The sequence below is a fragment of the Zootoca vivipara genome, chromosome 14 (genome assembly GCF_965207765.1).
Source record: "Zootoca vivipara chromosome 14, rZooViv2.hap1.1, whole genome shotgun sequence".
In the NCBI taxonomy this organism is placed as follows: Eukaryota; Metazoa; Chordata; class Lepidosauria; order Squamata; family Lacertidae; genus Zootoca; species Zootoca vivipara.
This window is the reverse complement of record NC_142597.1, coordinates 42,427,923-42,453,149: the sequence shown is the minus strand read 5'-3', so window position 1 is coordinate 42,453,149 and position 25,227 is coordinate 42,427,923. Positions and strand designations below refer to the sequence as shown.

The window sequence follows — 25,227 nt, the reverse complement described above, 5'->3', positions numbered from 1 at the left end:
TGTGACCCCATGGACCATAGCACGCCAGGCACTCCTGTCTTCTACTGCCTCCCGCAGTTTGGTCAAACTCATGTTCGTAGCTTTGAGAACACTGTCCAACCATCTCATCCTCTGTCGCCCCCTTCTCCTAGTGCCCTCCATCTTTCCCAACATCAAGGTCTTTTCCAAGGATTCTTCTCTTCTCATAAGGTGGCCTAAGTATTGGAGCCTCAGCTTCACGATCTGTCCTTCCAGTGAGCACTCAGGGCTGATTTCCTTAAGAATGGATAGGTTTGATCTTCTTGCAGTCCATGGGACTCTCAAGAGTCTCCTCCAGCACCATAATTCAAAAGCATCAATTCTTCGGCGGAGAATTGCAGAGATAATAATGCACAACTCTTCGTTCAAAAAGCCTTCGGTAAATCTCAACGGTTGTCAGGATTAGCTAGGCTGGATCCCCAAATGGGGAAGCACCAGCAAGATTACTATTGCTGTGCTTGCAAACTTTAAAGAGCCAACAGATTTGCGGAAAGCAAATGATCTTAGCACATCCTGGGAGCTGGGCCGGTGTTCTGAACTGTGGTGTTGGATCTCCGGTAGCTGAAGTTGCGTTGGCAGTCCAGGCTGCTGAACCCCCTCCAATCTGCTCACAGTGATGCTTAAAAAGGTTGCTTGCTGGTAGGCATGTGGCGAGATCTCATGGAAGTGGCCCCTTCATTTTGAGAGGTTACTTAACAGGGCATGTGCCTAGAGCTTTCCCTCAATGTGGCTTGCTCTTTGCCCTTATTTTTCATTGCATACTTCTTCACCCAGCACCAAGTTAAACTGCGGAACTCACTTCCACAGGACGCAGTGACGGCCACCAGCTTGGATGGCTTCACAAGAGGAGTAGACAAATCCGTAGAGAAAGGAGCTATCAATGTCTGCTAGCCACAATGGCTCTGCTCTGCCGCCACAGCAATGCTGCTGAATACCAGTTTCTGGAAACCTCAATGGGGAGAGTGCTCCTGTGTTCAGATCCTGCTTGCTGGACTAGATGGGCCAATGGCCTGATCCAGCAGGCTCTTCCTACACAATTCTTACCACAATTATGCATTTCAAATCATTTACTTCCAGGTGTGGTGGCATGGCACAACATTACATAGTAAATGCCTCCGTGTCTGCATTGCCCCTGCCGTCCTTCAGAAAGAGTATTTATTTTTAAAATGGGGTTCAAAGTAGAATGTGAATCGCGGGGCTATGTTTCCCCCGTCAAAGCTTTGGGGTTTCATTTGCAAGCCAGTTTGGTTCAGGCTGCAGACAGAACTCTCAGGAAACTGGATTGTGATGATGATAGTATTTATACCCCGCCCATTAGGCTAGGTTTCCCCAGCTGACTCAAAGCATTTGTCCATCTCCACCAGTGCCTCCCCAGGGTCTAAATCTAAAGAGGACCCTGTGATCCTTCTGCTGCTGTTGGACTCTCATCCCATCAGCCCCGGCTAGCTCAGCCAATGGTCAGGGATGATGGGAGCTGTAGTCCAACCGTGACTTTAAACCACCACCTTAACCACCCCGGCCCAGAAGTCACTGGTGTGTGTACGCTCGCCCTTTCACCTCTTATAAGCAAGGGAAACAGGTTACTGGTTCCAAAACCTGATTGACTAGAAATAGTTTGTGTGCTTGTGTGCTTAAGGATGGGGGAGAAGTTTGGTTCAGTCCACATGTTGATGCAACCAGCCCCTCGCCTAAAGAGCACGTTTCAGAACAGTATGGGAACCAAAACACTGCTATACTTTTTTTTTTTTGAAACGCACAGTTCTCCAAACTTCACAATGTGATTCTCCCACCAAAAACATGCATATTTGGGGGGAGGTGCTTTAAAAAGGCGGGGGGAGAGAACAACAGTGAAAAGGACATTTAAAATGCATTGCATTTGGGGAGATGGTGTCTCTTGGAGTAAAGGTAAAGGGACCCCTGACCATTAGGTCCAGTCGTGACCGACTCTGGGGTTGCACGCTCATCTCGCGTTATTGGCCGAGGGAGCCGGCGTATAGCTTCCAGGTCATGTGGCCAGCATGACAAAGCCGCTTCTGGCAAACCAGAGCAGCACACGGAAACGCCGTTTACCTTCCCGCTGGAGCGGTCCCTATTTATCTACTTGCACCTTGACGTGCTTTCGAACTGCTAGGTTGGCAGGAGCTGGGACCAAGCAACGGGAGCTCACCCCATCACAGGGATTCGAACCGCCGACCTTCTGATCAGCAAGCCCTAGGCTCTGTGGCTTAACCCACAGCGCCACCTGCGTCCCCACGTCTCTCGGAGTATGGTGCATTAAAAAAACGTATATACGGTAGAAGGAGAAAGGGAGACTAAAGTGCTGTTGTTGTTTTTTTGAAGGTCCCACAATATATAAAAAAAATTACAAATGGAGCAAACTGGGAATGGAGCAAACTGGGAACAGCAGATTAGAAAAGTGAGAAACTGAAATGGACAGATTTGTCCATTCCTCTGTCCTTTAATTAATACCCACAGCTCTCAGGGCAGTCACAACATAAAATCACAGTATAAAAAACACAAAACACATAATAACATCACAGGGTTGTTGCAGGGGGTTAAATGAGGAGGGGAAGAACAACCATGTTCACGTCACTCTGAGCTCCTTGGAAAAAAAAGGTGGTCTATAAATGCAATCAATCAATCAATCTTGTGTGTTTTATTTATTTAATAAAAAATTTATATACTGTCTGATTGCACAGAAACCCTGTATGCCATTTCCAAAAGGAATAAAACAATAAAGTTATCAATAAAAAACAGCAATCTGAAATTTAAAAAAATAGTTAAGATCAACGATAAAACAGTTTAAAATCTGTGGTCCCCCCCCCTCTGAAGGGAATACCATCTTCCATTGCATTCTGCTCCCTTTCAAAGCCTCCCCTGCCTGCCTCCAGCCCCCCCCCCCACTCACATGTTTCCAGAGCATTCGGCTGGGGAAGGCTGTTGTCACCAGCCTCCTGCCACACCGCCCAGTCCTTTCCCCCTGATCCTGCAGTCCTCTCAAGGGGGGAGCGCCTGCATTTCACATGCAACCAGCACCTCCCAGCGGTTCCTGCACTGTATACAAAACAAGAGTCAGGCCCCTGGATGAACTTTACCTGGATGATCCTGCTTCACCTGGCACCCAAAGAATCTTGGGCACAAAGGGAGCTGTCAGTCGGTCATGTGTGCAATGCGATCCCTTCATTTATTTGCTGCAAAAATCATGATCAGAGCGGTTTTTAAGCGGGTGGCCATTGGCTGGCTGAAGCTGGTCCCGGGTTCAATCCCAGGCACTTCCAGGTAGGGCTGGGAGAAACCCCTGTCTGAAATCCTGCAGGAACTTCTGCCAGGTGGTGTAGACCAGGGCTGGTGAGCCATTGGCCCTCCAGGTGTCACCGGACTCCGACTCCCATCATCCCTAACCAGCAGCCATGGTGATCAGGGCTGATGGGAGTTGGAGTCCAATAACATCTGGAAGGCGCTAGTTAGACAAAGACTGTCTGTGATGTGCTCAATTATTTTTCTTCTGCTGTGTTTACTGCCTTGCAGTTATCGCATGCTAAACACCCCTCAGTCTCAAGGTTTTGTTTTCGTTTTGACAAAGATAAAGGGCTATTAATTTTTAAAACAGCATAAAAATGAAATGTTAAAAGTATCTGTCTAGCAGGGGTTGGAAACAGCAGACTTGAAACAACAGGGGCTTGGTCAGACTCCAACACAATAAGAAAGAGAAAAGTCTCGCGGGGCCTGCAAAGTCCAACAGATTCATTTCATTTCATTTTTTCCATTATGTTTCATTAAGTTTCAAGATTTTCAACATATACAATCAAAGCACAATTTCATCTTTGTTGACTTCACACCCAGTTTTCCATAGAGTTGTTGTTTATCCCCTTCTGCTGCACCCTATCTTCTATCTATTAAATCATAACCACATTATAATCTAATCACTTCTGTTGCTCATAGCTCAAATCCTGCTCGTGAGTTCATCCTACTACATGTATAATATTTCTTTAAATTGTCCAAAAAAGGCATCCATTCTTCCATAAAACCTTCACCACTAGATCCTCTTAGTTTTGCTGTTAATTTTTCCAGTTCTGCATAGTCACATTATCTTACTTATCCATTCTTCAGTCCAACAGACTTATTTATGGCATCACCTTTGTGGACTAGAGTCCTGTTTGTCAGATGCGTGAAGCCTTGCACTTAGTGGGTAGCTGTGGTGCCTATTGGGCAGGCACGTCCAACAGGTAGATCATGATCTACTGGTAGATCACTGGACATCTGTGGTAGATCACTGGTAGATCACTGGCTTTTCTCCTCCCTAAAAAAGCTACGCAATTTAGACCTGAACCCCTTTAAAAATGGGCCTTACTCTTCCCTAAAAGGAGCTCAACAACTTTGACCTGGAGCCCCCAAAAGGGGTAGATCATTGCCAGTTTTTAACACTGAGAGTAGATCGCAGTCTCTTGGGAGTTGGCCACCCCTGCTATAGGGTATGGAAGGGCAGAAAGCAAGGAGCCCAACACTAGGTGGCGCTAGAACCACTTATTGGCAGAGCCAAGATTTCCTTTGGTATTTGTCCTGAGTTTCCCAACACTCAGTCTTGTAGTGTTATGAGCGAGGGAGGAAAAACCTTTCTCTGTCCACTCTCTTCATGCCATGGATAATTTTATAAACTCTCGTGACACCTGTTATGCGTCCTGCTGTTGCTGGTGAGTTGCTGTTTTGGGTTCGGAGGTGATCTGCAAGGGATTGCAAGCCCTACACCCAAGGCCAGTGAGGGGAGTATAATTATCCAGATTCTGGATGCTAGTGTCATAGGCTGGGCTAGATGGCTTATTTTGAGTTGCACAGCATGTAAGAACAGCTTGCTGTATCAGTCCAAAGGCCCAGCTAATTTAGCATCCTGTTTTTACAGTAGCCAACCAGATCAGGGCCGTCTTAAGCATATCTGGCGCCCTGGCGCCGTGGTGCGACGATCCCTCCGGCGCCCCCCGCCCTGTTTCCCAGTGCGGCTATCGCAGGCACAGCAGCGCAGCACCCCCCTGGCGGCCCGGCGCCCTAGCGCATTGCGCCACCCAGCCTTGCCTTAGAGCCGGCCCTGAACCAGATGCTTCTGGGGAAACCTCAAGAGGGACCGCATCCCAAGAGCACTCTCCCCACTGCCTGCCCTGCATTTTCCAGCAACTGGTATTCAGAAGCATTACGGCTTCTGCCAACTGTGGAGGCAGAGCATAGCCATCATGGCTAGTACAGTCGTACCTTGGAAGCCAAACCCCTTGGGAGTCGAGCGTTTTGGCTCCTGAACTTTGCAAACCCGGAAGTGAGTGTTCCAGTTTGTGAACGTTCTTTGGAATCCGAACATCCACTACAGCTTCTGCAGCTTCTGATTGGCTGCAGGAGATTCCTGCAGCCAATCGGAAGCCATGCTTTGGTTTCCAAACATTTTGAAAGTCAAATGGACTTCCAGAATGGATTCTGTTCAACTTCTGAGGTACAACTGTAGCCGTTGATCATAGAACCTCTAAATGTTGTTGTGTTGGCATCCTTCTGTCTTGGGAGACAGTGGAGGAGTGCGCCTTCTGGGGCAAAGTCAAACTGTTGGGGAGTTACAGTGCCTGCTGTGGCTGTAGAAACCAATTCGGGAGAGACATGTTTTGTTGCAGTTGGGGGAGAGGAAGGTGTCTGGTTGGGCTGATGCAGGTTTATTCTCTCTGCACTCGTCTTGGCTGTCATTCCTCCTTTGGTTAAGCCAAGCCAAGCCACGCCCATAGCCTTAACAAGTAAATTCAAATGATGCAATTCAAATTGTTCTAGGATTGGGGCTGGGCTGCAGGTCCTCTGGGAGTCTCTACCAATCTTGTGGTTTTTACAACTGTGTAATATTTGAGATGGCAGGGACTGGGGTGGCACTGTGGGTTAAACCACAGAGCCTAGGGCTTGCTGATCAGAAGGTCAGCAGTTCAAATCCACACAACGGGGTGAGCTGCCATTGTTCAGTCCCAGCTCCTGGCAGCCTAGCAATTCGAAAGCACTTCAAAGTGCAAGTAGATAAATAGGTACCGCTACAGCAGGAAGGTAAACGGCATTTCCGTGTGCTGCTCTGGTTTGCCAGAAGCGGCTATGTCATGCTGGCCACATGACCTGGAAGCTGTACGCCGGCTCCCACGGCCAATAATGCGAGATGAGCGCTGCAACCCCAGAGTCGGTCATGACTGGACCTAATGGTCAGGGGTCCCTTTACCTTTACCTAATATTTGAGTCTGCCAAAGAGGATGGTTTCATTTTTAAAAATTTTTTATGGTCAAGCTAGTGTCTCATGTCAAACAGATAGTCTGGGACATTCTCTTTTGTTTGAACCTTTGCATAACTAAAGAGTTGGCTGGGCACAAGTGATTTGCTGCCATAGGAGCTATTAGCTGGAGACCCTTCTGGAAGGTGAGCTGGAGAGGGCCTGTTTTTCTATCTCCCCTCTCCCCTGGAGGTGATGTTGTTGCTGTGTGTGAAAGAGAACAGGGAAGCTAGAAACAGGAAACTGCTTTCTTCTGAGTCAAACAACTGGTCCACAGAGCTCAGTATTGTCTACACTGACTGGCAGCAGTTCTGCAGTGTTTCAAGCAGTGGACATTCCCAGTCCTACCTGGAGGTGCCAGGGACTGAACTAGGCACTCTGCCCACCTGGGATTCCCAACAACTGGTCAGCATGGCCAATGGTCAAGAATGATGGAGGTTGTAAGCCACAACATATGGAAGGCAGCTACCAGGTTTGGAAAAGCTGTCCTAAGCAAAAGAATAAAAGAACATAAATCTGACCTCAGAAATGGCAGCATTCAGAAACTAGTAGGAGCACATTTCAAGGTGTCAGGGCATTCCCCACTGATGTTAAAATGGCCAGACTTGAAGGATGGAATTTCAAAGAAAGGCTCCAGAGTGAAACTGCTAAATTACAAATATTGGAGACATTCAATGCAATTTATTTGGGACTTAATAGAGACAATGGTTTGCAGTTGTAAATTCACTCAGCACTACCAAGTCAGTTTATTTCATAGCCTATCAACTGCTTCCCTAAAGAGTCTCTGTGCTTATCCTGCCTACATTGCAGCTCTAATCTGAATGGTCACTACCTGCGTTTCTGGAATTTCTGTTTTCCTCTGACCCCACTGCAATTGCATACAACTCTCCTTCCACTGCTATGCATGTGTGAGTGTGTGTACACACCCCTGTAACTGAGAATCCCCACCATATATGGGATGAAGCAGACTCTAGTTCAGCACACCTAGGGCCAGAACAACAAATGCGTGCTCCTTCAACGTGCCACAAGACTATTTGGGGTTTGTTGTTCTTGTTTTGCTGTAAACAACCGGCAAGCGGAATTCTCCTGATTATTATCTCCTGGCCTAGGCTACAATCCTAAACCCAATTAACTTGGGGTGGTGGTGGAGGAAATAAGCACCATTTAATCCAGGCATCCCCAAACTCGGCCCTCCAGATGTTTTGAGACTATAATTCCCATTATCCCTGACCACTAGTCCTGTTAGCTAGGGATAGTGGGAGGTGTAGTCCCAAAACATCTGGAGGGCCGAGTTTGGGGTTGCCTGATTTAATTCAATGCAATTTACTTCTGAGTAATAGCCATAGGACTGCAGATCTGCAATTTGGGACACACGCGCCTCGCACGATTCCAAACCGTTACCTGGGAGCAAGCCCCATTGAGGTGAACGGGGCTTACTTCCGAGGAAGCCCATTCTCCGCTCCTCCGGCTTGGCCCGGGATGCTGCACCCCGCGGCCCCTTTAAGGCGCGCTGCGTTCGGTTTGTTATCTTCCCTCCCACCTCCCATGCTGGCGGGGCCTCCGCGCTTCCCATTGGCTGCCTCGCCGCCCAGCTGTTGCCCGCGCCTCTCAGCTCCCTCTTCCTCCGAGCTGGGGGAGAGCCCCGGGAACCCAACCCGCCGCCGCTTCCCATTGGCCCCTCGGAAAAAGGGGGCTGCGGCCGCCGGCAGCCAACCGGCTGGGTGTTGCTAGGTGCCAGGGCGCGCCCATTGGCTCGCTCGGGTGGCCATCAGAGGAGCAGGGGGAGGGCCTTCGCCTGTCCTTTATAAAGGGGAGGGGGGTTCGCTAGCGGGGGTTGGAAATAAGGGGCGCCTTCGGGGAAAGGGGAGGGAGCTGCAGAGCTGGAGGAGGCTGGATCTCTCCAGGGGGGCCCTGCTCCTTCTGCGCGCCGCTTGCGTTGCGGGAGGGTGGAGAGGCTCCAGCGCCGGGCAGGTGCGGGTGAGTGCAGAATGGTCCCGGTCGATCTGTGTGCTTCTTTTTTTTATAATAACAAAATGTGTTTTATGTGTTTTGTTTTGTTTTGTTTTGTTCTTCATGTTGCGGGGATCCAACCTCCAGAAAGCGGGTGGTCGGGGAGTGGAGGCGCGCCAAGCACTTGAAAAAGCGCACGGTGGCGGTTGTTTTCCTTCTGCGCTCCGCACCGTGCGTAATGAAGAACTCCGGGATCCCTGGATTATTTTGGGAAAGCGGGTGGGGAGGGCGATCCTTCTTGCCAGATCGGACTCTTTCCCGCCGCCGCCGCGCCTCCCCCCCCCCGCACTCAGTTAGTCCAGGAGGGAGATCGGGGGCTGGATCGGCGCCCAGAAGCCAAATCGCCTGGGAAGCTGGGGATGGCGCACGCCGAGCGAACCGCAGGAGACGTGACGGCCCTGTCTGGAGCTGTGTTCCAGCTTCGCCAAGGGTCACTACTTAATACCCGGCGTTATTACGCTTTTAATCTCCTGCCGCTCTCCCTCCTCCTCTCCCCCCCTCTCTCTGTCCCTACTCTCCCCCCTCAAAAGAGCATCTCTAGGGCTCCCTGGATTGATTCCTGGCCATTTCTGCTTGTTTTCATTTATTTCCTCTCCTGCCCACTTTTTGGATTGGGAAGCTGGGTGGAGAGAAAAAAACCATTCTGTGGGCACAGTGCAATGGCAGGCAAGTCTACTCGGAAGTAAGCCCTCCTGGGCGCCGGTAGGGTTTGCACTCCCTTGGGTTGTGCCCCAATGGGATGGACCCATTGAAATGAGCGTGGCTATTACAGACCCATTAATTCCAATGGGTCTACTCTCGAGTAGAACTTCGCTGGATGCCATTCCTAGTAACTGCGTGTTGCAGCCAGCCAGTACTGGATAGATCTGCTCAGAGTAGGTCCATTGACTGCAATGGTCCGCGACTGAACCTCTTCTGCTTGAGGCGCATGTGTTTGAGACCCAACTTATTTACGTGATAATAAGTTGCTGTAAACTGATTTTAACGTTGTGCTTCGATTGTTGTAAGGACCTTTAGGGTGAAGGGCCGGGTATAAATGGTCCCATTAATTTATATAGGTCTACTCTTGAGTAAAAGGTAGTTGACCGCAACCCCTGTGTTTAGAGGTGCAGAATTTTTACTGAAGGAAGCCTAGATCTAGCAGCTCCCCCCCCCCTTCATTTCTTTCCAGGTTTTGAAATGGTTTATTTGCTGCTGTTTAAGCTTTCCCATAGGTCAACATGGAATCAATGCAGAGTCTGGGCAGAGGACTGCCTTTCTCTGTTTTGATTCCAGTTTGCGTCAGTCTCCAGGGCTTGATTTATCAATGGTACTGTGCAGTTCGAAAAGGATTTGGAGAGGGTGCAATTGGGTGCCCCTCTTTCACAATATAAGAGTCCTGAGGACCCTGAGTGAGGCTGCTTTTGAGAAAGTCTCTCTCTCTCTCTCTCTGTAGCTTGTGGAGTGAGCTGTTCACAATTATGGCTGGGTACCTATTTCCCCATTTATAATGTCCACGATTGCAAAACTGTCCAGGGAAGACATTTAGGGCGGAATAATCCATCGCAGCGTTAAGCCACAACAGTGTTTTAAATATGTTCCAATATCTGCAACATCTTGCAACATTTCAGCCCTTGCTTCCTTTCTCCTTTTGCCACAGACCCATCAAGTATCAGGTTGCTCTTATGCCCATTTTACACATGTGGAAGACTGAGCAGGGGAGCCAGTGTGTGGCATAGCCAATTTGGCCAGAACTCTTGGCTGTTTCCCAGATCCAAAACCCTGGAACAGATCTCTGTATTTGGATCAAAGTTTCTTGGGGGTGGATTGGCACCTGGTTTGTGTGTGTTTGGTTTATGGAAGGACAGAGGTGCCTTTTGGAAGATGTGTGTCCTAGTGTGCGGGGGTGGGGTGGGGGGGTGGGAACTGACTGTGGACTTATTTCCTTGGCAGGGCACTCTGTACAGACACAAAGGCATTATATTTCAGAGAAAGCCTCCGCTTTTTCAAGCTTGACCAGCATTGTAACCCTAGCATGGATTAAGTCATGGGGAGGCAAACTAAGGCCCGGAGGCCGGATCCGGCCCAATCGCCTTCTAAATCTGTGCGGACGGTCTGGGAATTAGTGTTTTTTTTGTATGAGTAGAATATGCCCTTTTATTTAAAATGCATCTCTGGGTTATTTGTGGGGCATAGGAATTCGTTCACCCCCCCCAAAAAAATATAGCCCCCCCCAGGTCTGAAGGACAGTGGACCGGCCCCCTGCTGAAAAAGTTTGCTGACCCCTGGATCATTAAGTCCTAAAAGTGGCTGTATTGGAAATAGCCCACTCACCTGTGGCGAGTGAATGTTAGCTCTAGGTAACCAAGCTAGGAACATGGTTGGGGCAGGAGTAAGTACTCCCCCCCCTGCCCCCCAGGGACTAATGTACTGCAAATGAATAACTTTGAGCTGTGGGGGCAAAACAGGCCAGTAAATGGATTTTGTGGAACAGAAACCTTGCTTGTGAATTTTGCAAGGCTGGGATTGAAATAGCAGTATGTTGTATCCACACACACCCCTTGCATCATCTCTCTCTCTCTCTCTCTGTGTGTGTGTGGATCTACTTGGATCACATGGGACTTAATAGCTCAGGACGAGGTTTTCCTCCATGTAAGGCCAAGAAAAGCAATCAAGCCTTCAAGACTTTCTGCAATTCAGGAAAGTCTACCCAAGGATTTCGATGGAAGCTGTGGGATGGGGTATTTGACACCCTTCCTCACAGTGTAGTTGTTCACACCCTGCAGAAGTTAAGCTGCTAACTTCTGTCCTCCTCTCTTCCTCCTCTCCCCCGTCCGCACCCCCACCCCCACGTGATTATGTTTCTATTTATTTACCAACAGTTGCCGCTGGTCTGGTGCTGCAAAGGGCTTAACCACGCGAAAGAGGGAGGTGCTATTTTTATGTACACAATTTCATCTACTGTGCAAGGAAGGGGGGGGGGTTCCCCATGTTTTAACAGAATGGTGCCTTTCCTCCTGTGCATCTTGTCCTTAAAACAAGAGGGCCCCCCCCCCGACCCCCATTGCACCCTGCAGAGAAGGACATAGGAAGCTGCCTTATATATCAGTTCAGACCTTTCTCCATCTAGCTCAGATGCTCATCCACTGAGCCCCAGCTCTTTCCCTAAAAATAAAAACCAAGACTCCAGTCCTCATGGTGTTGAATTCAGAACCGATCCTACCGTAATAGGAGCATAGGAACCTTGTACTGAGTCAGAACTCTGATCCACACAACAGTGCCTGGCAAGGAGTCTCTCCCACCCAGACTTGCCTGGTGAGGCAAAGGAATGAGCCTGGGACCTTCTGCATGCCGGGCAGATGTTCCGCCACAGAGTTATGGCCCCTTCCATGCGTTGACCAAAGTCTTCCAGTCCAAGGGGCAGGAGGACCCCCACTTTTATCAGAGCTGGGTATGAGAAGATCCTTCTCTTAGAAAGACAAATGCTGTTCTTTCGGATTCAAATGTATGCCAAAAGTAGGGGGCGAAGGTGAGGAGGGGGGGAAATCAGGACCCTATGCCAAAAGAAGCTGGATTTTTCAATGTCTGTACACCATGCAACTTTTAATTTTCGCCGTTCGTTTTTTGCATGATTTTCCTTCTGTCCATCATGGGGGCAGGCAGTGGGTCGCCCTCCCCTTAGAAACTCTACTCTGCCATCGCTAGCTTCTGAGACTCCACCTACCGATCTGCTTCCAAGCATCCCTTAACTTTCCATGAGGACAGTAAACTTACTTAAAAGTTCACAATTTTTAATCTCTTTTTTTTAAAGTGTTATTCCCATAAAAGTTTGCTTCTCTTTGCTCTGTACTGCAAATAAATCCCCTTTGGCACAGAATCACAAAAGCCGTGTGCCCCCGCCCTCATTTCAGACTCTGCTTCCAGCAGGGCAGATGAAATTAAGAGCCCTGTGAAGCCCCAGGGATTTTATTTTATTTTTTAAAACATGCAGATGCAGTCGCTGGCTTTATCTCTCCCATGGGGCCGAGGGAGACAGCAAATGTTCTGAGTGCATGTCTTGAAGGCAGTGGTTTCTGAGATACAGGCAGAAGGGAAAATCCTAAGGCAGTAAAATAAAACAGACAACAAACTCCCCTGATTTTCCCTCAGAACAGGCCTTGCTACAGTAACAAAGGGGATGGTTGCTTGATCATGCTCTTACATATATTAAGAGCAACCACAGAAGGAAGCTTGGTTAGTGGAAAAACTGCTAGGATAAAAATGGCACTCTGATTGGGGTGTGGGGGGTGGAATTTGACTAGAGGGATCCAGGTTCAAATTGTGTTGGGCAAGTTGCTGCATGTTGGCCTAGCCCTACCTTGAAGGGTGGTTGTGAGTTTTGAACAAGCCTGAGTGTGCTACCGTAGCTTCTGTTTAAAGCTTCTTTTTTTAACCTAACAGCTTGCTCCGTTTAAAAACTCTCTTTTTTAGAATATCAATGTGGTAATCAAACTGCACATCAAGGATCTGGGGTTCTTGGGGTTTGGAGCTCAAATAGTAGGTTATTATTATAGAGCATTTGAGTACTGAAAACGTTTCACATCAAGTTTGGGCTACAGAAGCAGCAGAATGAATTGGTAGCATCTGGAAGAGGAGTAGTTATTGAGATGCCCCGCAGAACCTTGTTGGACTACAACTCTCATCAGTCCCTCTCATCAGTCCCAGCTGGCTCGGCCAATGGTCAGGGATGATGGGAGTTGTAGTCCAGCAACTTCTTGAGGTCACTGTGTTGGCAACCCCTCATATGGACTGTACCACTTCAGACTTGGTGGGAGATTTGCTTTTTAAATAGGAGCATTTTCTATCTTGTGGACCTGAGATCTTGTGATGAAGGGTGGTATATAATTTGTTGTTGTTGTTGCAGCAGTGGATGGGTCCCAAATGATGGGCAGGGCCAAATTTGGAAGTGGATAGAGCCACACATAAACACACACTGTACCTTTAAAGCACATTCAGAGCACATTTCTCTCCCCCCCCAAAGAATTCTGGGCAACGTAGTTTCTCAAGGCGTACCCATAATTCTTTGAGGGGGAAGAAAGTGCTTTATAGGTATCGTGGCCCTAGACACACAGTCAGGCATGCATGTTAGGGGTCCTCCACACTGTGCATTTAACCCCCCCCCCAAAAAAAAATCCTGGGAACTTCAGGTGCTGGGAATTATAGCCCCATAATGGGGGAATCTAAATTTCCCAGGATCCTCTGGGGGGAAGCAGTGTCCTTTAAATGGATGTGCCCAGAGATAGACATAGTTGTCGCAATACATAGAGGGTAGAGTTACCTCTTTCCAGCTGCAACACCCCCACCCCACCCCCTATAACAGTCCCCTGCCTCCTGAAGTTAGGCTTGAGAACAAGCTCCTGTTTGTTTCGCCGGAAGGCTTTTTCCAATGCTGGTTAGAGTCTGGGGGTGAAGAGGGGGGAGTCTGTGTGCCTCATCTGGCCTGTGGGCTGGCTCCTACTGGCCTCTGATTTAAATGATCCCCTGTGCGCAAACCCCCACCACCTCCACCAAAAAAAACACCCCATCATTGCAAGAAGTGAGGTGAGGGAACATGTCCTCCTTAATGTGCAAGACCTGCTATTTCAAGATCGTGCCGCCTCCTTGCTAATCTCCAGTAGTAGGCCCGTGGCCAGTGTTTTGAAGGTTGTGGGGCAAGTGGTCTGGGCTTGTGGGGGAAGGATGTGCCTTGTCTCAGTCACCCTAGTGCATCGGGGGGGGGGGGTCTGACAGGTACTCTTAAGGGGAGGGGTGAGCTTCCTGGCTTGCCATCTGGACTTGCAGGCAGGGGTGACTTTTTTTTCATTCCCTGCATGAAAGAGGGCAACCAAAATGGTCAAAGGCCTGGAAACGATGCCTTATGAGGAACGGCTTAGGGAGCTGGGTATGTTTAGCCTGGAGAAGAGAAGGTTAAGGGGTGATATGATAGCTATGTTCAAATATATAAAAGGATGTCATATAGAGGAGGGAGAAAGGTTGTTTTCTGCTGCTCCAGAGAAGCAGACACGGAGCAATGGATTCAAACTACAAGAAAGAAGATTCCACCTAAACATTAGGAATAACTTCCTGACAGTAAGAGCTGTTCGGCAGTGGAATTTGCTGCCAAGGAGTGTGGTGGAGTCTCCTTCTTTGGAGGTCTTTAAGCAGAGGCTTGACAGGCATATGTCAAGAATGCTTTGATGGTGTTTCCTGCTTGGCAGGGGGTTGGACTGGATGGCCCTTGTAGTCTCTTCCAACTCTATGATTCTATGATCTCTTGGGTAGCCTTGAGCTGTCCTCCATTGGAAGCAGATTGCTGGGCTAGGTAGATTTAAAATCTTGACCTGGCACCACCATTCTTACTTTCTTAAAAGAACAAAAGCCAGGCTTGGAGAATCTCCCAGGCCTCTCTGTCTGGTTCTTGGCACCCCCGCCAGCCCACAGCCCTCGCTAGCGTTGCTTTCACACCCCTTGTGAGTGTCTCTGGCAGGCTGGAGTCTGTCCCTGACGTGTAATATTTAGTTATGCTCCACCTTTCGTTTGATGGGAGCATCCCCAAACTGCGGCCCTCCAGATGTTTTGGACTACAATTCCCATCTTCCCCGACCACTGGTCCTGTTAGCTAGGGATCATGGGAGTTGTAGGCCAAAACATCTGGAGGGCCGCAGTTTGGGGATGCCTGCACTAATCACTATTACACACCAGATGTCTTCTTGCTTGCCTGAATGGCAGTGTGGAATGTGGCCCCCAGAATATTAGAATGTGGCCCTCGGGCTGAGAAAGATGCACTGCCCTGTTTGAAAGCACATTTCCTGTTCCTTATCCAAGTGTCATGTGTGCGAATCACTGTGCTCTTGAGTCTCTGTCGGGGTGGAGGGTGGAATGAACTTGTCTAACAACCCCAGGGCAGCAGTGGAGACGGCTGGCTGGCTAAGGGCTGGGTTCGTCTTGCGTTGAGGCTGAGGCAGCAATCTTCCTACCTGCAGATTCTGCGTCTCTCTTGGCTCCAGATTACTTTGCTCGCCGTCCCTGGCAAGCCATTTAATTAGCTCATTAGCCTGATGAGGATCCTGACCCAGGGTGGGTGGCGTCAGCAGCAGAAAAGGGACGGCAGCTGGTGGGAAGTTGACCCTGCAATCTTGGCACGGTTCGCACCCAAGACCGGGCAGCAGGGCAAGGAAGGATGTCTTGCTTTGAGCCAGCGTACTGTACTGGCAGCCTGCTCTGCAGATGCCAGATCCAGGCGTTGTGATTTGTGGAAGAGATAACAAGAGCACGTGCAAAGTGTTTTGTCACTTCATCCTAGCCCCATCCATTTGGGGCTGGAGTCTTACAAAGTTAACATCTGGGTGGGATATTCTTCCGCGATATGATCTTATTTCTCTTAAACTCTTTCTATAAAAAGCTCAGAAAAGTTTGCATTGGGGTTGGTCAGCCTCCCCCCTCCCCCTGCTGGAGGGGCTGATCTTTTGGGTACCACATGCCAGTTGTAACTTGGGGGGTGGGGGTGGGCAGTGTTTGAAAGGCAGGTATACAGGTGAAACTCGGAAAATTAGAATATTGTCGAAAAGTGCATTTATTTCAGTAATGCAACTTAAAAGGTGAAACCAATATGAGATAGATGCATGACAGCCAAAGCAAGATATGTCAAGCCTTTATTTGTTGTAAATGTAATTATTTGTCGTTGGGCGGGCCAATTATAAATGGAACGTAATTATTGCAATGTAATAGCGATGTTTATTTTTGTAGTATTGTAACTATTCGTTTTATTACTGTGAAATTTCCAAAAGAAAGCATTTGTAAAAATCAAAAGAAAAATAAAAAATAATAAGTTGCATTACAGAAATAAATGCACTTTTCGACAATATTCTAATTTTCCGAGTTTCACCTGTATAAGCTAATCACCAAATGGCACCTAAGTTGTGGTCACCACAAGGGAATGCCTAATCACATTTTTATTTTTTGCAAAGGATATTATTATTAATTAATTTCATTTCTACACCAACTTATGTTTTAAAGAAAAAAATCTCAAAGCCGTTTACAACACCTTATTTAAAAAATCAAATAAAACAATCCAGAATAAAGCAAGGAACAGGCTTCAAGGAAAATACTTCAGATCCTTCTCTTAAGTGACCATTTTGCTTTCCCCATATTGGTTTGCCTACTTGATTTATTGGCCGAGGGAGCCGGTGTATAGCTTCCAGGTCATGTGGCCAGCATGACAAAGCCGCTTCTGGCAAACCAGAGCAGCACATGGAAACGCGGTTTACCTTCCCACTGTAGCGGTTCCTATTTATCTACTTGCATTTTGACATGCTTTCGAACTGCTAGGTTGGCAGGAGCTGGGACCGAGCAACGGGAGCTCACCCTGTCACAGGGATTCGAACCGCCGACCTTCTGATCAGCAAGCCCTAAGCTCTGTGGTTTAACCACAGCGCCACCTGGGTCCCTATAACATAATAATAATAATGCAAGATGAGCTCGCAACCCCAGAGTCGGTCACGACTGGACCTAATGGTCAGGGGTCCCTTTACCTTTACTTGATTTATAGAGCTGCCCCATAGCAGAAGAACTCTAGGAAGCCAGGGTGGCATCCGCACTCAGTCGTGAAGCTCACTGGGCGACCTTGGACCAGTCACAGACTCCTAACCTACCTCACAGGGTCGGAGGGATTAACTGAGGATTGGGTGGGGGCATGAACCATGTACTGGGTGAGGTATAAATGCAATAAAAAAAATTTAAAAAATCCTTCCAGTAGCACCTTAGAGACCAGCTAAGTTTGTCATAGGTATGAGCTTTCGTGTGCATGCTCATACCTACGACAAACTTAGTTGGTCTCTAAGGTGCTTCTGGAAGGATTTTTTTATTTTGACTGCATCAGACCAACACAGCTACCTGCCTGCAATAAATAAGCGAGACAGGAAGCAGCCCCAGGTCATCTACTTAACTTCATGGCTGAGTGGGGATCTGACCCTCCATCTCTCGGACAGGTCCATGGTTGACTTTCTATGCCACATAACTCTCTTTTAAGATTATCCCTTTATTGTCTTGGCTTTTACTGCTCCCTGAATGATGTTTCCAATTGCTGGCTGCTCTGCACTTGGGGGGGAAAACACATTTTCAAAAACATTTTCCCCCTACAGTGTTCCTATTCAGTGGTTTGGTGGTGGATACAACTTTTTTGTCTGTAAACTCTGAAACTTGTTTTATAAATTAAAACAAATCCCTTGCAGCATTTTTTTATTTTTTTAAATGCATGCCTGGCTTTTCCGATTGTTTTGGGGGAGCCTGTCCTCTTGGGGGTTTCTTTATGGGCTGGAAGCAGATTTATGACAATAAAATGAATAACGTGTTTGAAACTGCTCAATCTATGCTGGATAATTCCTAAATATAGATTGTCTGGAAAGTCCTTTTTAGGCTGCAATCCAGTATCCACTTCCTTGGGAGTAATTCCCAGTGAACTCAATGGGACTTGCTTCTGAGTAGACGTGTGTAGGGTTGCAAAAGTGTGTTGTAGTTGTTTTTGCCGTCAATTTGAATGATTTGGCAAGGTTTTGGGGGGAGGAATTGTGGGTGCTTTGTTTCTTTGGCTTAATGTAATCATTATTATGCACTATCATTATTTGACAAGTCAGATTTTATGATAATGGTTTCCTAAATTAAATCGGTTTCAACATATTGTTATCCTCCTCTGTGCCTTTGCTTGATGACCCAAGTTTTAGGACATCGATTTTCTAAACCATTTGTGGGTTTTCTCTAACGTTAGCCGTACTCAGAGTATACCTGTTGAAATTTATAGGCATGGCTAACTTCTAGTGGGTCTCTGAGTAGACTAAAATCCATTAATAGTTATCCTACCCTACACTGCTTTTGGGAGAAGAGTAAATCCTACACAAATCCGGAGTGGAGTCCCTAAGGTGGCTGGATGGCGCCTTGTACGCCTCCTTCCAGCAACTCCTGCAGCCAAGCTGGTTCTCTGATTCCCTTTGGACCACATCAGTGAGGCTGAGAGGGGGGGGTCTTGTTATCTGGGCAGCCCAGGACCTCCATGCACCCTGCCCAGGCTTGTGCCCCACGGATGTCATTTCAGTGCTGCTAACACAGCAGTTTGACTTCACCCCCAGAGGCACACTCCATTGTCTCCCGAGCGTCAATAAATTAATTTATCATTTGAGACGGCTCAAATGTTCTGGCAGTGATTTCCTTCATTAAAGTGCTTATTCTTGTCATCGATTATTGCTGATAATCCGTATAATTTGACTTCATTCGACTTTTCTGGTGGTGATTTCGCTCTCCATTAAATCGCTTTCAAAGTATGATCTGCTCGTTACAAAGCCTGTTCCCCCCCCCCCGCCCCACGTGGTGTTAGTGTTACGGTTCTTCCCCAAACCACCACAACCACCCTTCTTCCTGGCATGTCTAGGGTCAGGGAGATCAACGGATCAATGGCATCTATGCCAGCTGCGATTCAGTGAATGATACAACAGTGATTCTGCAGTGAGTGCGGAGATAAAAACTTGGGTTGTGCTACAACCACTGGGGGGGGGCATGAGAGGGAGGGAACCACCGGGCCGCAATCGCTTGAATTTAATTGGGATCTCTGCTGCAGAGGCTTAGTGAGTTATGTGGGCTAATGAGGTTACAGTATGGTTTACGTGTAACTAACAGTGCATCAAAAAGTAATTTGATATAAAATGTTTGTAAAATAGCAGGTAAAATAAAAACATTTGATATAAAATGTTTGTAAAATAGCAATGAAAGTTAAGTGGTTTTAAAGAGCACCCAGGATTGAAAGCAGGGAACCGCAGGCTGGTAAATCCTAAAATCAAGCATATGTTAATAGATAGGTATGAATTCAGCAGCTGGCTGGAGACTAAAATAAAAGGGGCTTGGCAGATCTCCCTGGGTAAGATAGCTATGTGGTCTTGGTGCCAACACTAAGAAGGCCATGCCTTGGTCACCGACCTGTCTGATCTTGTGTAGGGGTTCCAAGGCCTCTGATACTGATCTCAACTGGCAGACATAGCTGCCAAGTTTTCCCTTTTCTCGTGAGGAAGCCTATTCAGCATATGGGAATTTCCCTTTAAAAAAGGGAGAACTTGGCAGCTATGCTGGCAGACAGATTCATATTTTTATTTATTTCACAAAATGTTTATGGCTGCTAAATTTGCTTAAGTGAGCTTGATGGCTGTTTTCTTGCAAGGGCTTTGCAAGTGTTTGTTACCTTGGTCTCTCCTCCAGGAAGCCCCTTCTTTGCTTCTGAGTATCTGTGTATCAGTAACGTAATATCAATAATGCACAGCCTGTGACAGACCTGAATGGATTGAGCAGGTATCTGGAAAGTCCTGGTGATTGTGGTGTTCAGGTAACCGAAAGACTTAAAGTTCTCAGCCCTCTAAGTTCATTATTATGCAGGCAGTCTGCATAATAGGTAGCAAGGCATCCAGAATATTTTACATTAAACTTGACTCTGAACAAACTTGCTCTGTCCTCCTCTTTCCTGACAAACTGATCTGCTTAAACTTGTGTTTTCTTTGGGGGGGGGGGAATTCATGGTGCAGAAAGACTCCAGGATTTATCCAAGGTGTTGAATTTTTCTGTGGCAAGGGGGATGCATTTTGTGCATGCTCAGAGGTGTTTATGCTATGCTCTGTGCTGGGGCGCAGGGGTCAAATAATATGAATTATGTGGCCTCTGGATCATAGGAACAAATTAGTTACAGGTAGGTAGCCGTGTTGGTCTGGCGTAGTCAAAACAAAATAATTTTCCCCCCCTTCCAGTAGCACCTTAGAGACCAACTAAGTTTGTCATTGATATGAGCTTTCGTGTGCATGCACATATCTTCATATACTGTACACTGAATCAGAAGTCTCCAGACCCTTATATATAGTGTGAGGGTAGGGAGGGGTATTCTCAGGAGGGTGGTGGGAATGGGTGTTTGACTGATAGGTGTGGAAACTCGTTGATGACTGTTAATGACTGCAATTTGTCTTGCATGAAAAAGCAAGGGGTGAGATGGCTAAAGATAGCTTTATCATGTATGAGATAAGAATCCAATGTCTCTATTCAGACCAGGTCTCTCCATGGTTCCAAGTTTGGTAATGAGTTGCAGTTCAGCAACTTCTCTTTCCAGTCTATTTCTGAACTTCTTTTGTAATAAGACGGCTACTCTGAGATCTTGTATAGAATGTCCTGGGAGATTGAAGTGTTCTCCTACTGGTTTCTCTGTCTTGTGATTCCTGATGTCAGATTTATGTCCATTTATCCTTTGGCGTAGGGTTTGGCCTGTTTGTTCAATATAGAGAGCTGAAGGGCACTGTTGGCATTTGATGGCATACACAATGTTAGAAGATGAGCAATTAAATAGTCCTGAGATGGTATGTTGGATGTTGTTGGGGCCAGTATTCAGTGTATCTGAAGAAGTGTGTATGCACACGAAAGCTCATACCTATGACAAACTTAGTTAGTCTCTAAGGTGCTACTGAAGGAACAAATGAGTTTAATTTGCATATGTGACTGTTCTTCCTAATGTGTTCCCCAGATCCTGCTCTGGATTCTGACAATCTTGAAAGCGCATGGCAGGCATAGGCAAACTCAGCCCTCCAGATGTTTTGGGACTACAACTCCCCATCTTCCCTAGCTAACAGGACCAGTGGTCAGGGATGATGGGAGCTGTAGTCCCAAAACATCTGGAGGGCTGAGCTTGCCTATGCCTGGTGTATGGCTTACCTGGAAACCCCCTTGTCTATAGTCACCAATGGTGAGAAGAATTCCTTGCAAGGGAGTGGAAAGAAAAATAGCCCTTTTCTGTATATTGGAAGAGAGTTGGTTTTCCTTTGGTTTTTCATGAAGTCAGTCAAAAATGACCTGACAGCTTGTTGTAGATGGCTACTGTACTTTTAGGAAAACAGGATAACAATGGCTTTTACCTGACAGAAAGAAATCTTACCGTAGCGAATAAGAGAAGTGAGTTTTAATTGATGGATCAACCATTATGTATTTTTTGGGGGGGAGGATGGCTATCAAGCAAGCAGAATAACTTTTTAGGTGTGTCTGTGTCTTCAAGTAGGCAGGGGTTCCCAAAGTTTGGTCCACAAGTTTCATTCAGCTGGTCATCAGTGGATCCGCAATCAATATTAATATTGGAATTTTTTTTAAAAGTGTTTGTATTACATCTTTTATTTCCTGTCTCGTACTGCAATTTGAAATTCTGTGAAATTCAGAATCATAATACTGTACAATAAAATGCAATATATAAGATGCAAGAAATAATACAATTTTAAAAAATGTACAGCATCTAGCACAGTGTCTTACAATTGCTGCAACAGGCTGAAACATTACGTGGACTGCTGCAGACCATTTGTGATTTTCAAGTGATATTGTAGAGAGGAAAGAAGTCCTACTAGGACCTAGAGGGATTTTTTTGAGTGAGAGTAAAGATTTAAAAAATTTTTTAAAAAATTGTGCTTCCCATCTATCTTAAGTTTCTATATAGACATGCTCAAGAGGATCATAGAATCATAGTATCATAGAGTTGGAAGAGAGACCACAAGGGCCATCCAGTCCAACCCCCTGCCAAGCAGGAAACACCATCAAAGCATTCCTGACATATGGCTGTCAAGCCTCTGCTTAAAGACCTCCAAAGAAGGAGACTCCACCACACTGCTTGGCAGCAAATTCCACTGTCAAACAGCTCTTACACCTGCATTACTTTCCCCCCCTGCAGTCATGAGGACTAGACACTTTGCAACTTGTTTTTCTCCTTTTAACGGAGATGGGATTACTTTACCATTGACCCAGCGTTTAGTACATTCAAATATGTATTTTGAATCTGATGCTCAGATTAGTCAGGGGAACGGCTTGTACCAATCAGCTGACTTGCTTGAATACTGGAACCATATGAGTAACCTTTGCAGACTTAACCTGTTAGGCTGCCTTCGAGGCCAGAAACCTGCTGTAAAAAACAACAGCAAAGCAGAATGATAGGTTCTGAGCCTGCATGTTGCCAATGCATAACGTATCATGGATAATTATTGTTCTTTATATCATCATTAATTACTGGGGGCGGGGAATGCACGCACAGCACTTTCTGGGATAAACTCTGATTTTATAGCCTTTCCCTGGGACCAGGCGTTCTGCATGCCAGCTATCCTAAACGTAATTCTTGTGTTTTGTAAGTGCCTCCTCCCCTGGAAAGGAAAGGGCAGGTGTAACCTTGCCTGCCGTGTCACCAAAGCAGATAGGAAACAGGATGGTAATAATATTTAGCTCGCCCACACCTTCCGCATGACAGTATCCAAAGTCATTTAGCAAGCCTCAATTAGCCTCCTTTTCCCCATCCCAACTAAATTCGTGACTGCCGTTCTAGGCTCAACAAGTGGGCGATTTGTTTATGTGTCCAAAACACCAGGACTTTGGGTGTACATTGGAGCACGCTGGATCAATGGTAAAGTTAACCTGTTAGTAGAAGAAAAACAAGTCGCAAAGTGTCTAGTCCTCATGACTGCAGGGGGGAAAGTAATGCAGGTGGCATCCTCTTAAGCATGAAATCAAAGACGCTGAGTCAGCAGAGATTCTTGAGGCCAAGTTTTGAAGAAAGAGGATGGAGGAGTTTCCTGGCAAGGCATCTTCTGATGTTATACAGGTGGGGAAAGGTTGCTAGGCTAGACGATCCTTTGGTTCAGCCATGACTTTTATAATAATAATAATAACAATATAATATTAATAATAATTTATTATTTATACCCCGACCATCTGGCTGGGTTTCCCCAGCCACTCTGGGCGGCTTCCAACAGAAAAATAAAACACAGTAATCTATTAAACATTAAAAGCCTCCCTAAACAGGGCTGCCTTCAGATGTCTTCTAAAAGTCTGGTAGTTGTTTTCCTCTTTGACATCTGTTGGGAAGGTGTTCCACAGGGCGGGCACCACCACCGAGAAGGCCCTCTGCCTGGTTCCCTGCAACTTGGCTTCTCGCAACGAGGGAACCGCCAGAAGGCCCTCGGTGCTGGACCTCAGTGACCGGGCAGAACGATGGAGGTGGTGTTTATCTGTGGTGTTTATCAAAATATTGTATACTGCCATCCATTACGAAAATGTGGTTTATAACATTCATGCATGCCATACAGACAATAAAAACTGGGTAAAAAAAAATTAAAACCAGAGGTCAACTAACCTATTGCAGAAGGGTAATAATGGTCACTTACGAGAAGGATCTGAAATATTTTCCTTGAAGCTTGAATTCATTTTATTCTGGGTTGTTTTAATTTGATGTTTTAAGGTCTTGTCAACCGCTCTGAGATTTTTTTCCCTTTAAAATATAAAGCAGTATAGAAATGTCATGAATACTATTACTACTACATAAATTTCACTGGGGGGGGGAGGCGGCTAGACCTTCCGTCATGGCAAGGCGCCATTTGGCAATTAGCTTATACAGTGGTACCTTGGTTTTCGAACGTAATCCGTTCTGGAAGACCGTTCGACTTCTGAACCGTTCGAAAACCGAGGCACAAAGGGCGGTCTTCAAATTTACAGAGAAAATTGAGAAAAAGACAGTGGTGCCTCAGCGGAAGCAGTTCGACTTCCGAGGCGTGTTCAAAAACGGAAGCGGGTTTACGGCGTTCAAGTTCCGAACCGTTCGTCAAAGGAGATGTTTGATAACCGAGGTACCACTGTATATATGAGTTTCCAACACTGACATCTTACACCCCATTGATAGGTGATTTTTCTGCCCCCAATGCGCCCTCAATGGAGGCTGATTTCACCTACCCTTGGGTATGCCTCTCGTGCTTGTTAGTACAGAGAACTCGGTGGTAGGAAGACACAGAGACACAGGGCCAACAGATTATAGTTTTGTCTCCATCCTGAGTTGTGCAGGGGCAACACTGAGATTCAGGAGGAAGAGGAAGGTGTCCAGAAGGTGCCCTGTGAACTGGTTGCAAGGCAGACAGAGCCAGTGTGGTGCAGTGGTTAAGAGCGGTAGACTCATAATCTGGGGAACCGGGTTCCCGTCTTCGCTCCTCCACATGCAGCTGCTGGGTGACCTTGGGCTAGTCACATTTCTTTGAAGTCTTTCAGCCCCACTCACCTCACAGAGTGTTTGTTGTGGGGGAGGAAGTGAAAGGAGAATGTTAGCTGCTTTGAGACTCCTTCAGGTACTGATAAAGCCACTCTGGGCGGCTTCCAACAAAATATTAAAATACAATAGTCTGTCAAGCGTTAAAAGCTTCCCTAAAAAGGGCTGCCTTCATATGTCTTCTAAAAGGCTGAAGTTGGTGGGTCCTTAACGTACCAGCTTTGCCAGGTCTCAAACTCATCTTTCTAAGAACAGCAGAAGCAGCCACCTCCTTTCCTGGTTCTGGCATCCCAGGCAGGCATTATAGCTGGCAGAAAAATAAAGCAAATTTGTGCTCCCAGTGACACCAGAGCAGGGCAGCTGCCTCCGGTAGGCAGGTCAGTTTCCTGGCTCCTGGGCCCCCCACCGATCAGATAATGGTTGCAGACAGATGCAGACAGATACAGAGTTGGGATGCCAGACTGCCAGGGCAGAGGTGGGGGAGTGAGAAACTGAGCAGGCAGGCAGGCAGGAAAATATAAAACAACCAGTGATTTGGTCTGCAGGGCGAGAAAAGAGAGAGAGGGAAAATTGCAAGCTGAACTGATTTAGAAGACAAAAGGGGATCTGTTTTCTCTTTACATTTAAATGAGGCGGTTGGGGGTGGAAAACCAGCTCAGCAGTCTCGGTTGGTAACATGATATGCCAAGCCTTAAACTGAATGGGCTAAATATATATCGAGCTCTCGTAGGGCAAAACATAAAATAAATTGGAAATGGATGGCCACAGCAGCAAATGAGGGGCTTGGACACAAAGCAATACCGTACAGAGTTGGTTCCCTGCATATCCACACCCCCTGCCCAATCCTAGGAAAGGTGAT

The 25,227-nt window shown here is 46.9% G+C and overlaps 1 protein-coding gene across 1 annotated transcript in view; it reads left to right on the top strand.

Moving 5' to 3' along the window:
- The first annotated feature begins 8,125 nt into the window (after window positions 1-8,125).
- Window positions 8,126-25,227, top strand: part of YPEL2 (yippee like 2) — a 48,385-nt gene continuing 31,283 nt past the window's right edge. Inside the window, exon 1 of the mRNA XM_060268576.2 lies at window positions 8,126-8,266. The gene's annotated coding sequence lies outside the window, so the exon portion shown is untranslated. The remainder of the gene's footprint in view (window positions 8,267-25,227) is intronic.